Source organism: Leuresthes tenuis, unplaced genomic scaffold (assembly GCF_036924035.1).
Source record: "Leuresthes tenuis unplaced genomic scaffold, fLeuTen1.0.hap1 SCAF_13, whole genome shotgun sequence".
Taxonomy (NCBI): Eukaryota; Metazoa; Chordata; class Actinopteri; order Atheriniformes; family Atherinopsidae; genus Leuresthes; species Leuresthes tenuis.
The window spans coordinates 12,676,527-12,694,435 of record NW_027325367.1 but is presented as its reverse complement, the minus strand read 5'-3'; the positions used below and the strand labels follow the sequence as shown (position 1 = coordinate 12,694,435).

Here is a 17,909-nt window from a genome sequence, read left to right as displayed (position 1 = left end):
TACTGTACTCTGCTGCTAATACACAACAGAAATGTCTGCTGTGGCTAAAAATAGCGATTATCATTAACCACGTTACATGAAGGTAATCTAATATTTTGTTCCACATCTCTCCTTATTACACAAACCCGTGGTCTTCAAACATTTCCTTTGAAGGCAGCACCATGGTCACATAATCTGATCAAAAGTCATCACAGGAAGAGGTAAAAGATAAGGACTGTGATAGAAGCTAACTAAGTTACTGAGTTCACTGTCTGTGTTAGAGCCGAGTGCTGGAAGAGCAGACTGTTGTGATATGACCTGTTGACATGTTTTGTCTAGCAGGAAGCATCATTATTGCATGAGCAAAGGGTTATGCAAACCCACTGCTGTGAATGTTCATCAGTGATGTCGTTTGTTTGTTGCCTTGGAAAGATCGATCATTGGTGAGACAGATCTGGAGAGTACCTTTGATGACAGGCTCACCCTGTGTGTTTTTTTTTTTTTTTAAATACACTTGAATATACTGAAGCGAGGGGACAGATCTAAAACAGAGAAGTAAAACTGTGAAACTGTGACAAGTTTATTGTCTCAATTGCCTTTGGTCTCATTTTAGAAAAAAAATAAACAAATGTTCTCTGATAAGGATGATGAACCGTTCCCAGAATTCAAAAGAATTACTGACACTTTCCTTTCACTCTTTGTGAAAGAAAAACAGTGCAAAGCATAGAAATATACATTCAGGACAAGGGAGTGTGCGGCTGCAATGTAGGGAGGACAGAGATTAAAAAGCAGGTTAAAAGGCTGTTGCTCTTTTCACAGGCAAGGTTGTCAAACTTGTTTTGCGGAGAGACTCTCCAACCCCCCACTCATGTTAGCATTCTTCCACAGGTCAGGCCTTCGAGTGGAGGTTAGACTTGGGGCAAAGAAGGAAAATACTTGAACCAGGGTTTCAACTTAAGTTATCTGAGTACTACTTGCTGGCCCTGTTCCAGAAATGAGGTGAAAAAAAAAAAAAAGAACAGTTTAGTTTTCAAAGAAAGAAATTAGTGGCTCTTATTGTGTCCCATCTAACTACTGAAAGATTTATATTTTAAGCAACCCCAAAAGCGTCACAAAAGCGGATAACTTTTAAGTCCTGTATTCCTGTTTAAATTTATGTTTTCAGGGATGTTCTTCATGTGCAGGTCCTAACATCTCTGCCTTGTTTGGACCAAGATAAACCAGAACAGATTCAGCATACACGCCGTAACCATTTGTATGGTCATTAAAGCTGGGATACTAAGGCAATTTAAGTTATTAAGAAAAAAACGTTGTGTTAATGCAACAGTCAGATGATGAAGGGGCAACTTAGCAAATCTGATTGGGCTATCGGCATATCATTGACAAGGAGGGGGAGGAAAGGTCTGGAACCTCTTAACTAGAGGATCAATATGTCCTCAGCCACGATTAGAAAGGAAAGCCAGGCTGTACCATCATTCAGTTACTATTATCTGAGCTGTCATTCCACTGAAAATGGGTAGCCAATGACAGAAAAAGAGAAAAGAGACGGCTCAAAGAACATTTAGTGAGTTAAAAAATAAAACCCTGGATTTTGAATTTCTGAAAACACCATGAAGTTCCAAAAGCTGTCATCACAACGTACATCACAAATGTTAATATTATAGTAAACATACTATAAGCGCAGCTGCTTACAGTTCAACAATACTCAGATCTTTTTCTAATAGATAAAATATGCAACCAGACACATAATCAATAAAGGGGCACGAAGAGCATTGTAATCTTTTCAAGGATATCCTTAGCTGCAGCTTGTCCTTTAAAAAATCCCTGCCTCTTCCTCAGTTGCTATGGTAACCATAGCAGAGGGTAACTGGTGGAAGCTGGGTGGGTGGGTGCTTTAATGTAAGCCCCTTGCAATGCACATTACCCTCCTTTTTAATCTCTTCTGGATGCTTATAAGGAAGAAAATAGGATTGCCTCTAATTCAGCAGACAAAAACAAATAACAAAACCATTGAGGATTACAGGGCGAAAACTCTAGCCTGCCGTCACCGAGAGGCACCATGAAATCCAGATGAATTACTAAGAATAGCCGTCAATCCTTTGTAACACATCAATGGGGAGGACACACAACCCCCTGAGAACGGCTACGGAAGTGAGAGTGGAACCTGAGAAGGATGGGCAGCGGCAGGAAATGAATGAGGAGAACGAGCAGACCCTTCCCTGCTCAAGGTGACTTTTGATTTCATTGACCTGATTATTCGCAGTCCGCCCCCATCATGGAAAAAGTATGCCATCCTCTCTCTCTCTCTCTCACACACACTCACTTGACACTGATAATGGGCTGCGTTCGCAAAACCAGGGAGAGAAGCTGGTGGGAGGTAGCAGCTCCAAGCCTGTGTGTATGTGAGAACACATTTTTCTACCACCACCTCACCCTATCACCAGAGCAGCCTTGTCATTACGGGGCATTCCCTGCATACAGAGGACAACTCTCCCACCATGAAATCAGCCCTAGGGCCCAGTCGAAGATCCATGTCATCCTCCCCCTCCCCCCGGTTACTACGGCAACACCGTTTTCTGCACCAACACCTCCTAATTAGACAGACATGACACAATCACCTACGTATTGGGGAGAGGAATCCAGCTTAAGTTCTGGGGAGTGATAAAGCAAACCAGGAGCCACAACTCCCTTCATACACACTCTCACACTGATAGCCTCTAACTATGTACTGGTCACATGCAGTCCACACACTTACATTCCAGTCAGCAGATAGCCAGCTTCAGTTCCTGCACTCCTTTTCCTTGCATTCATTTGATTATAGGGTAGAATAGACAGATTCATTGAGCTTGTCTTACCCTGTCCTGGAGTGAGCCTGCCTCTGTTGCGCTCTGGACATTCCCCCTATATCCTGGGCTCACTGCAGTATCCAGCTTTCTGCACAGTCGACAGAAAAAGCTATGCTTCTACACGACATACAGCTGAGCATTTCCTGCGCAAGGTACGAAATCCACGCAGGTTCACAGTCATCTGCCAGGGGTTGGAGAAAAGGAAGTTCAAGAAAGGATATACCTTTCCACAGGCTGTCACACGTGGCCAAGAGGACAATCCCAGTTAGAAGGAACACGTTTTTCTCTGATGGCTGGGGGGGAAAACAAGGGATAAACCCGGCATAAAGACTAAGCAACTGTTTGAGATCTTGCAAAGAGCCAGCTGGCAAGCGAGTCCCTCTCGGCAGATCTTCTCCCTCTCTAGCCTCTTTCTCCCTGCCTCTCTCTGCAGAATGCCGTGGGGGCAAAGGGGACAGGCACAGATGTTACAGGCTCCAGGCCACACCCCTTTTCAACACTCCCAGTCCTAATAGGATGCAGCCGAGCGGTGGCCGCCGCCCATCTCAGTCCCTCCCCCCCCTTTCCATGGTTTGGGCAGCTTGTTGAGGGTTTGTTTGAAGAGCTCTTATTTGGAAAGCTGCAGGGAGGAAACAAAACTAAGGTGTAAAATGTGTGTGGTAAATGTAGCTTTGGGTAGGAGAGAGAGATGGAAAGTGTTGCAAAGCTACGGGGGAATTTAAATAATGTCAGTAACATAAATTAGGAGGAAAACTGAGGAGTTTTCCTCCTAATTTATTAGGAGTTATTTCTCATTCTCTATATGGAAGTTCTTCTGCACACAATAACAGACTCTTAGTCTCAGCCTATAAAACTGCCCAGAATTCACTTAAGCAGTCACACATGATGACACAGCAAGAGAAACAGCCAAAGGCTTTTATTCTATACAGTCTCAGACACTGTCGGATGATTTATAACACATGCATCACAGCTAATTGCTGACAGAGAAAATCCAAAATCCATAAACATTTCTACGCAGAAACACTGACATTTTATTGTATGAACGACATAGCAATAAAACTGTGCCTTCACAGCGATATCTTACCGAGTAGAATCTGTAATGTAATAAATGATGTTTCAGTCAGTTTAAGTTCTCATAACCAAGTATCGAGACATATTATCTTTAAGCCATAAAACTGTTGAAACGGACAACTCAGCAATTTGCGTAACTCAAGTAATTCATGGAAGACGAGACCAACTTTCTATAAGATACATTAACTAATCTCATAGAGTGTTAAGGCAAGGTTTAAGTTGTTTTTTTAAATTTTTTTATTAGGACAGAAACGCAATCCAAACCAAAACAATATCTTTATATTATCAAGACTGTATAAGAAAGGAGCCAATTTACCTCTGATGTAACAACTGAGGCCACATCATCTATCCTAATAACTGTTTTGCCAATATTTGGTTCTTCAGAAGGTGAGAAAATCAGACGTGTTCTCATAGGAGAACAGATGTCATCTGCCTGATTCAGGCCCTAGTTTTCAAAGCAGGTGTTGACAACTCAAGTGTCATCCAAACAGTTATTCACTTATTTTTCTTTAGTAGATGAGTCAAACATTACTGCATAATATCACGGCAAAAAGACATCATCGTGCTTCGGCTAACAATGCGGTTATTCGACACTTCAAAAAATGTTTCAGAGACGCAGTTATGTCACATCCCCTGTGAGTAAAACTGTAAATGAGATGATGGATTTACCGTACTAACAGAGGTGTGGCATCAGATGCTGCCAGCCTAAAGGAAGTTACAAATCAAAGCTTAAAACTAAATGAAAATCTCTTCCTTCACATCTGTGAGGAACCAGGAGAAGCATTAGAAATGTTGCCTGGAGTCCGCTCCTTAACAAACCGCCACTTTCCGCAGGAGTTTTTGATTGGAGGGGTTAGTAATGTCACTTTCCATGATTTCTGGGTTATTAAAAGTTCAAAGACTTGGAACAGCTGCCTTTCCCTGCCATTTGGAGATGCCAGCACGTAAAGCTGCCTGCAGCTTTAAGATTACTGAACCACTTCCAAGTCACATGTTGTGGCTAGCTGATATAATACATCATCCTATAAAGTGCTGCAACTTTCCACGTATAAGTTTGCACTGGGCATGCACAAAACTGGGCTTGTGTGAAACGGTTTATCTCGACTGGGCTGATATTACAGAGATCAGTGGCGAGCCTCGCCGGTGCAGTCATGAATGGATAACAGTGGAAGCTGTACAGTCCTGGATAGCTGCCTCTGAAAAGAATGTCATGCAGCTGGAATAACAGACAGGATCTGTTCCCATGGAGGGCTTCTGTTCTGGTGGGACATATCTCCTGTATCAATAAAAGCAGGACTGATATTTCGTTGACCTCCCAATCATCAGGTACATCAGTAACTGTATGAAGACTGAGGGTGGGGACATTTTTCATGAGCACAAATATGGCCCCGCATGGCTGTTTCATATGTACTAGATAAATCTAAGTTGGACTGTCCGAGCCTGATTCTGCAAACCACTCAAACGCAGCTGTGTAAAATATTAATTCTAGTTTTTAACCTCTTTCACTAGCAAGACATCGGGATAATGGTCATAACCAGAGAATGATTTGGATGAGGGACCGTGGGCTCTATTCCTGGATAAAATATCGATCAACAGCACTCCATCAACCAATACATTTTCCATTTGACAGACTTTTTTCTTTTCCCGAGGGAGCAGCATGTACTGTTCAAGAGCACATAAAAATTCTGTTAATAAAAAAAAACATAACGCGACAAACAATAACTCAACCTTCATGATTTTGTATCACATGTTAAACTCCTAGGCAGAGCAGCAACAGAAACTGGTCACGACAATGACAGTGGGACACTTCGATAAGGAAGAATCAAGCTTAAAGTTAAAGATACTACAGTTTGCTATCCATCAATGGCCAGACCAGGCAGCATGGAAATGTGATTGTTTGTAGCCTTTGGTTTGTCCCCGAAAAGCGCAGCGATGATAACAAGCTTGTTGACGGACTTCTTCCGGTTATGCAGAAAATGAAAGGGCATTTGTGAAATTGTGTTTGTTCAGCCTACAGTGTGAAATGTGGGGTCAAACCAGAGAGACAGACAGGAGATGACAGAAATCCTGGAGAAGACGCTTGATCAAATGGACCTTATGTTCAGCTGCACAACAGGGACACATTTATTCTGAGGTCAATTTCAAAGGACATCTGGAAAATAAAGCAAAATTTAAGATAATCCGCAATCTACAGCACAGGAATGTGATGTGCAAAGGGGGAGCGCATTGAATTACGGCTTGTATCATGTTCTGGAGGGTAAAAGAGCTAAACCCTACCCGCACACGTTTAACCTGGGTGGGGCAATATCTATAAATTCCAACCATGCAGCCCTTCCCTTGTAGGAGACCCCGTCATTCACAAATTAAATGCCAAGATTAAAAAGGGTCCAAGTGGTCTCTACCCACCATTTAGAAAGCTTGTAATTACTCCCTGAACCAGGACCATCCCAGAGGGCCCACACAACATTCTGCGTCTATTAATCTCTAGGAGCAGGCTAAGCAATTGCAAACATGAAAAGGAAGTCCAAGAAAGGATAGAACACTTTACAGTTTAGATGTCGAGAAAAAGGTGGCCGTGCTGTGGAAGGAAACAACAGAAGAAGAAAAGTGTCTGAAAGAGAATGTGGCCAACAAAGCAAGCTCACAGAAGGCAGATAATAACATTAACTAAATGGCAGGGGTGAGTGTTGTTGTGATTTTATAAATCATGGCTGGAGTGTTCGCATCTTGCTGTCACTTATCTCACAGATCTCCCATAACAACTTACAGTAACTCACAAAAGACTTTTAATGGTCCACAAGTTAGTTTTGTGAAAAAGAAAAGCATGGCTATTCCTTAGCTTTTAAAGACACCGTTAATGTCACATTTAATGTGTTCTTAAATCATTATTTAAGCAGGTTTACCATTTTCATTGGTCATGCCAAGAAGTGTTCAGTATTTCAAGGTACTTTTCTTGTAAAATGATCTCTGCATTTACACGGAAGCTTGGAGTTCTTAGGGCTAAAGATAAAAGATCTTCCTGGTGGAAGACATCACTGCTAAAATATCATGACGTGAAATGTTCTGATGTGGTGAATGTGCTTACAGCAGACTGACAGTCTTTAAGGGTTAAAAGGCTGGGGCTTAACTTGCCGATGCCTCCAGATGTAGGCCAGCAGTGTACTAAAATAATCAGTGGTTAAGGTTTTGAGCAGAAAGAGCACAACATATAGAACATTACATTAGAGGTAGCATACAAACAATCAAATAGAGTAAAGGTAATCCAACATAATCCAATCAGCATCCTGTCTGCTCTGAGGGTGAAGACAGCCCCAAAGCACTCTGTGCCTATTAGCTACCGTCATACACGGATGATCTGCGAGTAAATATGGGCTGGAATCATGTGAAAAGGTGCAAGGTTCTGACCTCCTCTTTGACAACTTACACGGATGTGAGACTGGCTCACGGCCAGCTGGATGCACGACTAACTTACCAGTACAGGGCAAAAGACTAAGGCGAAACCAAGTTGTCACGGTACACAACCATTTTGCGTAATATGACCTCTCCAATACAAGCTGCTTATCTGCTGTCATAATGTCAACAGAGGAAAAACAACAGTGAGACTAAGCAATACGTTAAAGGCAAGGAAATGCATTACAAAGGACCAAGAGCCAAGAACCAAAAGCTGGGTTTCACAAAGGAGACAATGACGGAACAGAAACGGCAAGAGGAAGATGTTTGGCGAGGTTTCCAAGGACACCTGCTGTTCACCAGGACTGACCTGGCAGCTTCTGTCCTCTGGCGTCGCAGCAATCAGCTGGACAACGCAAACAACTGGGACACAAACAGTGTGAATCAGTCAGAGCAGCGCTACACTTGAACAAGGAAACACTGGGACTGCTTGTGGAATAATTAATCACTTATCATATTCAAATATTACGGAATTTTTGCCAAATACCAATTAAAACTAACTAATTAAACTTTGAAAACAGAAAATGGATTGCCTATAAGTCCTAACACTGGGATAAACCCCAACAGGTTACGTAAGAGTGAGAAGAGAATGAAATATGGATGTGGACAATGGTCGCTGCTTAAAGCTGTAATACAATCACTCTTGAGGAACATTTAGCTGTTGACGCAGCTGGTTTCATCATACTACAGGCCTGTTACATTGGCTACTCCTCAGAAATGCTATCACTCAGTTATGATATACTGTGGGAACCTGTTGGTGCTAGCAGCAGCCTAAAGCGTAGTTCAAGCAAACCTGGACATCTCAAGTTCCAGGAGGACAATGTTTCAGATTAAGAGAAAACATTTTGTACCGTTTCAGGAAATATGAAGACTTTTTTACATTTTAGGTCTATAAGCAGGCTGTCTGAGTTCTTATGAATGGTTTTTTTGTTGTAACAACCAACAATGGGATTGACAAAGCAATAGTGATGCTATTTCTTTTTTAAACAATCACAAATTCTTCTAATTCAATAAGAATGTGCATGACTAGCATTACCGACTCCTGAGACTCCAACTGAGTTAACAGGAAATTACATTACCATGGTAAATGTATCAACAACATCTCAGTGTAAGAGGTGCACAAATGACAAAGAAAACCAAAGCTTGCATTTACTCTCACACAGAGGATTATTAAGGCAAGCTAAGTGCATCACTGATTAGCCGAAAACAATCTAAGATGGGGCGATCCTTGCGTTAGCACTGCTGTGGACATCTCAGCTCACAAAGTTCACGAATAAAAGAAAGATAAGTAATATAGTCTAAACACTTTTTTTTTTATCTGGCCTTGCTCTTTCGCTCAACCACATGTTAGAACTTGAGCGTTACTTTCAAGAGGGCAGGGCAGCATTTTAAGAGCAGGATAAAGCACGCCGGGGTCTGGCACGGTCTGCTGCTGAACTTCGTATCAGTCTGCCGATCAGCGCCTGCTGCACATCTTCTGGTTTGTGTACACAAGCACACGTGTTGACATCCGACCTATTCCGGTCAAAGAAAAGATTAAAACATGATGCATGGCGTATTTTGCAAGTCCACCTGTCATTTCTGAAACGGTCCATTAGGTATAAATGTAGCCTTAAGGCCTAAAATGAGACAACTACTATTTGTGAGGTCGTCTTGGTGGAGTTGGAGGAGTTTGGTTTGAAACAGACATCACACCGAGCTTTGTATGCTGTGTGTTTAAAAAAGCTCTGCTCCAATCATATTTTCGAGGGTTAGTGTAATTGTAACGTGCGATGGTTGACGTGCTGTTATATGAACAGAGTGAAGGTGCACTGGTGTGCATGCCATTAACTTTGATACCTGTAACATGTGCCAGCTTTTAGTTATTGAGCCGAAATTACCAGAGCATCAAGTAGCAGCCTGAACCGATGGAAAGCGCCGTCAAACAAAACGCTCGCATCCGACAAGCTGGAACCTCTCCTTCAAGAACAAATCCAAAATAAAAAAATTTAAAAAATGAAGAGACTGCTCACCGACCTACAGAAACTTCAACCTCGACACAATTCTACTTTCCAACATATCTGCTTTGAGATTTCACATTGATGATGTGACCCAACAGAGGTGATAAGGGTCGAGCACAGACTGAAACATGAATCCCTCCTGGCCTATTAAACCTCCTCCCACCCTCTCAAACCAACATCTCGGTTATGGGACTCCCCCTCACACGTGTGCGCAGACACACACAGGACAGGACCCACATGCTCCCTTTGTTCGAGTCCCCTCCATGGCCACACTCTCTCCTCACAAAAGTGATTCGCTTTTATGCTCATTGTCACGATACTCTGAGGGTTGCTTCATTTCTTGCTGTCTGCCGAGAGAGTAGTAACATTCCAAGTTAGTTAAATATAACTGAACAGCAAAACAAGCCAAGCGAGGCTATTAATTAATAAAAGAACTGTACAATGTACAAGCTAAGAAACACCTTGATAAGTGGATGAGTGATTTCCAGAGATGAAAACTGAAAACCACCTCATCGCAATGCTGCATTCAATCGTCTGGGGAAAGGCCTCTCAGTAGAAATATGCATGTCGTATTCATGAGTGTTGAAAATGATGCGATGCATTTTAAACACAACAGCTCTTTACCTCTCGAACAGTCTCCAAAAGGAAACTATCCATGTATCAGAAGTAGCACAGCTTGTACTGTGGGTACTCTCATGGGTGCAGCTGTAACAAGTTCAGATAGCCCAGAATACAACTTGATAGGTCACCCAGTTCTACATATAGAACCACAAGAGTCTTATCTCTGGATGCTGGGCCGCTCTGTGGAGGCAAGTCTGCGCCACATGGACAGTGAGCGGAATGGATTTTGAGAGAGGTGTTGATGCAAACATGTTTTGCATCAATGCTTAACAGCAACACTAACAGTTTTTAGGATCTTCAGATTCTATATAGTTGTTGATTTAAATACTAATTATGAGACTTCATAACATCTGCTGCGGTCGGGAGTTTCTGCTGTTGTCACAGATGCGATTTACATGAGCTGCGATGCATTTTTCAGAGCTAATCGAACAGAGTGACGAGTGAAGAACCTCCCATGAACAATCCATTACTCACCGTTAAGTCTGAAGTCTGTCAGCACAAAGCACATTAATGAAACATCTGCCACCCCCGAGTGCCTGAGCTGGACACCGTGTGCACTGCCTTTTCACCTCTGAACAATCAGGAAGGTCAAGTGTCAACGGTCTTGGAAATGGACGAGCAGTATGCACTCAGTGTGTGGGTATCTGAGCCCGCTCACCGACGTAAATGTTTAGCATAGTTCTTTCTGTATTACAAACATGTCATTCATCTTTAGAAAAACCTAATCAGATTTCATGGAAAGTGGCTTTCCTCTGCTATAACTAAACTAAACTTTTCTGATTTTCTGCCTTGTCAATGATGTTCAGCAGGTCTTCACCGGGCTTAAAGTAATGGTTTACATTACATTACTCTGATTGGAATCTTTCACTCTTCAGAAAGGGTTTCCAGCATGTCCACAACAATCCCCCAAATGTGAGGTTGGGTCAGGAGGTGTGGCCAACAATGGTCATCTAAGCCCAGCTGTCCTAATAGCGAGAACAAGTGCAAAGGCAGGCCAGACTGGGGGCAGGGTGTGGCATGGCAGGGGTGCCATGGTGACAGAGCTGGCCTCAGCAGAGAGGAGATGCTAAATGAAGCTATTGTCTGGCCCAAGTGAAGCACACCGCACAAAGAAAAGCACATTCAAACAGTCATACAGGCCTATTGTTGCGACGGTCCAGCAGAGTGCTGCCGGTCCACATTTATCCCACAGGATCCACTACTCATCGTGCAGAGAATTAACACATTTCCATGACACAAGGAGAAAAAAAAAATGTTTGTGTTAGTGCAACCAATGCTGCACTTTTCAAACGCACGTCAACTGAAATCATACGAAACATAGCCTCTCAAAAGCAGAGTAACACACCAGACAATTCAGCTGAGGATCAAAACAATTCTGTATGAGCTCAACCAGACTCATATGGGACTCGGCGCTTCACACACGCTCCAAGATTCCAGCTTTGCTTTATTAAAACAGTAAATTGTAAAGTTTTACTAATACGGCCAAATTCCCAAGGAAGCTGCTCTCGTTCACATATTTTTTCTGTTTCCTTTGTCAGATGGCTAAACACAGATAATGTGATTGAAAGTCAGTGCATTAAGACGACAGACAGTCGCCATAAGCATTTCCAGATTGTCCCTCTGCTCCTATAAAAACCCTGATTTTATAACCACAGCGTCGCCTTAAAAAATTCACCATTCAACTGACTTCCAGAAGATGTCGAATGTCCTGAACACTTTCTCACACAGTCCACAACATCACCACGTCTGGCCTCCTTCAGTCAGTAACACAACGTCTCTCCCATGCATGTGTGCTGGAAGCAGTACGGTGGTCCAATTTAATGGCCACGCTAAACCTTAAACCGTAGCTCGACTCTACTCAGAATCGATACCGACCTGGAAGAACCCCTCCCTCAAACTATTCAAGGTCTTCTTAGGTCCTGTCATCCATAAAATGACAGGATAAATCCACCAGGAAACAGCTGCTCCAGCTGTCAGCTGCTGGACGTGATTTGATTCAGGAGCTTGCATTGTTATATGGAGCAGCATAAACCACTTTGTCTGACAGAAAACTCTGCTCTTCAGGCTTATCACAGTAGAGACTAGTCAGCCAGCAAAAATGTATCAACTATTTGATGGTCATTTAACTAACAAAGCCAAACATATAGTTTTTAAACCAAACGCTTCATCTAGACACAAAACAGCAGATTATTTGAGATGAAAACCTAAATATTGGGCAAATCCAATTATATACTATACAAATGAGATGCATCTTTATATATAGGATATAAAGTACAAGTGTAAGATTTTTACTGTCTCATTATTGTGAGAATACAACCACACTTCCTATCCACTGTCAGGTAACAGCACAGAGACTAAATTAAGCTGTGACACTCAGAGTATGAGCCAATATCTAATCCAAGTTAAGCAACTATGGTATGTATACCGACTGGATTTGCAGCCTTGCCTACTGAGGCCAACATGCTTTCATTTAGTGGACATCCACTAAATGCTTAACCAAAGTTAGTGATTTACAGTGACATCACAGCAATATTCAGAAGATAGACCAGGAGATAACTGACAACTTGAATAATGCGCTTCACTTGTTTTTCTTGCCAGGACACCACAGAGCTGTGGTTTAACACCTGCCTTCTTTATATTGATGCCACCATGCCAGATCCAGAAGCCATGCAGACAGATGGTGGGGTTATGGGCTCAGCTGTGTTACAACAGCCCCTAAATGAAATCCACCATTGTGAAAATCATTAGTCAACTCCTCCCCCGTGCTGTTGAGGCGGTCATTTACTTTGTATGTTTAGTGCTGCCATGAGCTGTCCAGGGAGGTTGCCTCCCTGCTATATTCCCTGTCCTGTGAAACTTTACACTCTGTTCATTAACCCAGTTCCCCAGGTGTTTGTGTTGTGTGTGCTAACAAACACTGATGCCGATGCTCTTCTCTATGAAGCACGAACGACTGAATTTTCCTGCCAGGTTTTATTTGGGATGACTAATTCATCGCCTTTTCAGATTACCCGATCAGCGTAGTGTTCCACCACCAGAGCGAACAGAGATCGAGGCACCACGCCCACTACAGTTTCTCCAAGGTGATCTTCGCCAAATCCTGTTTGCAACAGTTGTGTTCGCGTGTCCCGCATTGAAAAGAGACAACATGAAGCCTCAACAAAAAAAACAGAGCCAAGAAAAACAACATGGCAGCTGCTACAGCTGGATGCTGTGCTTGGCTGGAGGATATAACGCCACAACGCATCACTTGGCGTGCTTGAGATTGCCAAAAGATTATTTGCATATCGAGCAACAACAACAACTGACAAGTTGAACCGAATAAAGCAACAAACCTGTCAAGGCACATGCTTTGTCTGTCGCGCTCGCTCATGTCACAAGAACAAAAAACACAAAACACAATAAGAACTTTAGACAAACAGATAAACACAGCCATTAAAAGTTGCAGCCAAGTTGCTGATCCTTTCGGGGCAACTTGTCTCAACTTGAAAAGAAAAACATCTGCCATAGATTAAAGAACCACACCGATTTCATATGAATCTAGACTGTAGAGGACACCGGCTGCAAATCTGCCAAAGATTATGCAAATGCTGAAGTTCCACCTGTGATAAGTCCCCACCAGCCTATCCAGTCAAACCCTGCGGATATCCATTGTTCAGGCTCCGATAACAGGTTAGCGCTTTGGGGAGAAGAATGAAGTTACAAGACGGACTCGTCATCTGTAATGTGCACCCACTCGGAAACGCCAGACATGTCATTTCCAATGTCCCGACCTGTCAGCGCTGATCTGTCACCTCCCGAGCTGAGCATTAAAGCTGTGGACAAAATAACAGCATGGTACATCATGTCAGGTTTCTCCCGTGTTTACAGTAACAACACGCCTGCGGATTGCACCACAGCAGTAAGCTGCCTTACAAGCACACACAGGCCCCTAAATGAGCTTCAGCTTTTTTTTCTTAATGCTCTGGAATGTAATGCTTTTCTGATAAATGTCAAACCGGGTACGAGACTACCAATAATCTCTGAGCGACCTGTAACTTTACTCCTCCTCGAGGCGATTTATTCCTCATGATACGAGAACATAACGTGCGCAGCATCATCTGTCTGACAGCTCCACACAGCAGCTGGTTTGATAAAAGGGTAGCATGGCAGCACAGTAGAGTAATTAACAGCTCATGATGTCTTATTTGGCAAATGGAAGCAGAAAACAGAATACTTTGCTTTCTTGTAGGCTACAGGCAAAAAGAACCCAACCATATTCATTAAACATTTTACAACAAAACCTTTTTTGTTTTTGTCGTAATGGGATATGCCAATTATTTATTTTTAAAGCTTTAACCTGGGAAGACCAGTGATGCACAGATGTTCACTTGAAAATCTAATTAATGGGCTTTTTTTAAAGAAAAAGAGAATAGTTTAATTTTGTGATGCAAACAAAAAAAAATTCAATATCAAATGTCTTGAGAGCTATGTCCCTCTAGACCAAACATACTCCAGTTTTTGTACAATGGATTACCCAACATGATAAGAATAAATTGTCATTGTGATTTGCACAACTCATAATCCTAAATATTGATATATACATAGCCACTAAACTAATTTTAGTCAAGACTATAATGCATCAACTCAGTCAAAAAAGACTGATTTGGCTATCATTAGCCAAAATTACCCACATGCATTGCCAACGCTGCCGGTAAATGTTCAGGCAGGGTGTGACATTTTACACCCATCTAAAAGAGCTCACATGTATATGAGAAATCTTTTCAATCACAATATAGTTTATATAGATTATGGTGCACGGCGTTAACGCCTCCTCGCCTTGCTGGGAGATCCCTACGAGCCTGTAGGACCTTGGGAGGTCTTTGGACTTTAGTTTCTTACCTCCCCGGCGTGTCAGTAAGTGTGGACAGGTCAGTTCACTTCAGAGACACTCCGCATAAACAGTTTGCAAATTACATGCAAATTTTTCTCCACTCTCGCCCCTCGACTCTTGTCTTTGTCAATGCATGCCTCTGAAATCCACAAGAGTTCAATAAATAAGCTTAGGAAATTCAACAAACACAGCACGCAAAATAAATAAATAAATACAAATCCTCGCCTCGGCTACCATTACTGTTGCGTTGAGTGGCCACACCGGTACGTAGGTCACCAGCAGTACAACCGCCAAACGGCCCGGTGTGGCTGCTCACGAGACTATTGTTGCCGTCGTTGTAGTGACAGATTTTGGCGTAACGCGTACTCACTTACCTCGTCAGGCTGAACATTTTTCTTGGTAACCGTGTCCACGAGTTCACCAGGTAAGGAAAGTAGAGCAACAGAAAAACACAGCCCAGACGGCTGGGGAGGTAATTCAACCGACTGGTTGGCCCGGGCTGTGCGTGAGGTCATCAGTTTACTCGAACAGGTAGTGCGCATGCGCTGTGCTGTCTCTAATCCAGTGCCTCATGGAGGTTGTAGTGTCAAGACACTTTTTTCGTGAAATACCTTGAGCACGTATGTCAATGCTCTGAGATTGCACAGTCAAGATGGTTTGCATCTAGATTTTTTAAATACTCTGACAAAAACAATGAATGAAAATAACCAATAGATATTGGTGTTGTTATACATTTGTTGTATCCTAACTAAAGTTCTTTCAGTGAAGTCAACTAAGAAATTAAAGCTCAAGGCTATGCTGTTGCCAAAATCATTTGTTCCTTTCAGAAAATTGTTAAGCAGGTATTAATTTAATGTCTGGAGCTATTAGTCATCACACATAACCCTGTCCAGAACCAAAACGCTATAAAATGTCTCCATCTGGTGACTAAACGGGTATAAACATTCAATGCATACGCAGCTTTTTGTGATCCGGGTTTTACTTTTAAAGTAATTTCCAAACTGGAAACCTTACTGTAAATGCTGTCGTTATAGTTTAGTGTTTATGATAAACGTTTAAGATTTTGCTGAGTAAGAATTGGATTAAAGTTTCAGCACTTTGACACAGAAATGGGCTTTGTCTGTCATTCGTCAGCTCATGTTGTTGTTTTTGGAATCGATATGAATCTCTCTTGTCCTCATTGTCACAAGAACAAAAGAACAAAAGCACAAACTAACATTGCTGGAATTTTACTCCGAACACGGCCAGCCTGTTCTGTTTTAGCACAAAAACTTCTAAAGTATTTGAAATCCAACATAGAGCTGATCTACTGTACCTTTCGTGTTGGACTGTTGCCTTTGTGCTCCTATACTGCTCTCTCTCTCTCTCTCTCTCTCTCTCTCTCTCAACAGAATCAAATCCAAAATCAACATAATCCTTCTCCAGAACTGCCATGACCTCTCCTGGATCAAAGGACTCTCCCTCCTCCATCCTCTCATCTACACAGCAGTGGAACAAAGGCACATCCAGCATACAACAATCCAGGCCCAGGCCTTAGCAACAGTACTGGTGTTGCTCTGCAAACACATGGTCATGTGGACATTGGCCAGGTCTCTACTAGGAACCACAGTGGGTGATTGGTTGCTCATTCTGACATTTAAATCAGTGGGACGTCATAAAGCGGATTGCTTTATGTTTTAATGGTGGTAATATCTGGATTAACTTTTCACTCCACCATGGTATTAAGAGCGGACTGTGTTTTTGGCATAGGTTATATTTTACCACTCGACTTGGATGGTAAATGCAGGTGTTGGTCATTTATTTATGACGCAGCCATCCACTTACTGTCTTAGCCGTCTTAGTTAGGATGATAGGATAGGGCAATAGTTGGCAAGAGGACAGTTTAAAACCGAAAACTACGAAACCCTGAGGATCTGTGCACTGGTCAGGCCGAGGTCAGTGAGGCAGACACTGATCATGACCAAGAGTAAGAAATTATTTAGAAGATGGGGATCAGATAAGGGGTGATGACAAAAAAAAAAAAATGGCACAAAGCCTGCTCAAACCTCAACTTGACAGCTTGCGAAAACATTAATTTCATGACTCGTGCTGCTACTGCAACTTCAACGAGCCAGTGTTTTTTCTTTTTTTAAAACCAGTGAAACATGGTCCAGGTCGCCAAATCTCAGTCCTACAACTATAAATCTCATAGCTGAGATGGTGTCTGTTACAAATTCAATTCTCTGTATCAGTCCCAGTATCCTCAACAGGTAGGACGGAACAGTAACAATGCCTTCATTATATTATTAACACAGTTTTCACCGATGAGTCATTACAAAGACCTGTGCAGTGTTGTAGGACTAACAGGGAAACTGGTTTGCTGCCGTTACTGCGACAAAAACAAATCAGTTTTACAACTCCTGGGTGAGAATTAATCATCAGACTGTGACATCATAGCAATATTGAGAAATCGAAAGCAAAAAAGTATCTAATTGGCAACAGATGGCTGAAAGTGACAAAGTGATTCTTTTGTGATTCATGAGTTCACATGGACAGAAATGATTCATTACCTTGTGCTGGAACAAAGATGAACTGCATATATGACAGCATTTAAAGCTGATCACACTTCACGAGGAAAGCAACTTCTTCTGTGCGTCTTCGCTCACCTGTCTGCAGTCTGTCCAGCAACAGGGCGGCGGTCAGTTATTGGCATCTTTGCTCACATAAGTGAAAACAAGAAACTCGATGAGGTCTTAATTCAGAGTTGAAAGAGCTTTACAAATCCAAAATACCATGAAACGTTCCAATAGAGCAGGTATGGTTTTATTTGCATTTCAGCAACATAAAGCTCAAACAAATAGGATCATTTTTAAAAATAGCACACACTAATTTGAAGGGATTTATGGCACAGCCAAAGGATGGAGGAGTTATGATGGATGATGACGGCCCAGAATCCACCTCAGCATGGAGAAGAAGATTTGAATACTACACCGGAACTGAGATTAAAAGTGTCAGCAACACTACGCTGGTCCTGAGATATTTTAGTGGAGTTTGTGAAATATACGAAAAAAAAACCAACAAACCCCCCCC

At 42.3% G+C, this 17,909-nt stretch overlaps 1 protein-coding gene across 4 annotated transcripts in view; it reads right to left on the bottom strand.

Annotated features, from left to right (window-relative positions):
• The window catches only part of LOC140266744 (disheveled-associated activator of morphogenesis 1-A-like), a 38,991-nt gene extending 23,633 nt beyond the window's left edge, over positions 1–15,358 (bottom strand). For 2 of the 4 annotated variants that reach the window (XM_072361838.1, XM_072361841.1), the window contains exon 1: positions 15,215–15,358. The gene's annotated coding sequence lies outside the window, so the exon portion shown is untranslated. Of the gene's footprint in view, positions 1–2,834; positions 3,272–14,848; positions 14,980–15,214 lie in introns of those variants that run through there. The other 2 variants (XM_072361840.1, XM_072361839.1) reach the window with 2 other exon arrangements.
• Positions 15,359–17,909: the final 2,551 nt, after the last annotated feature.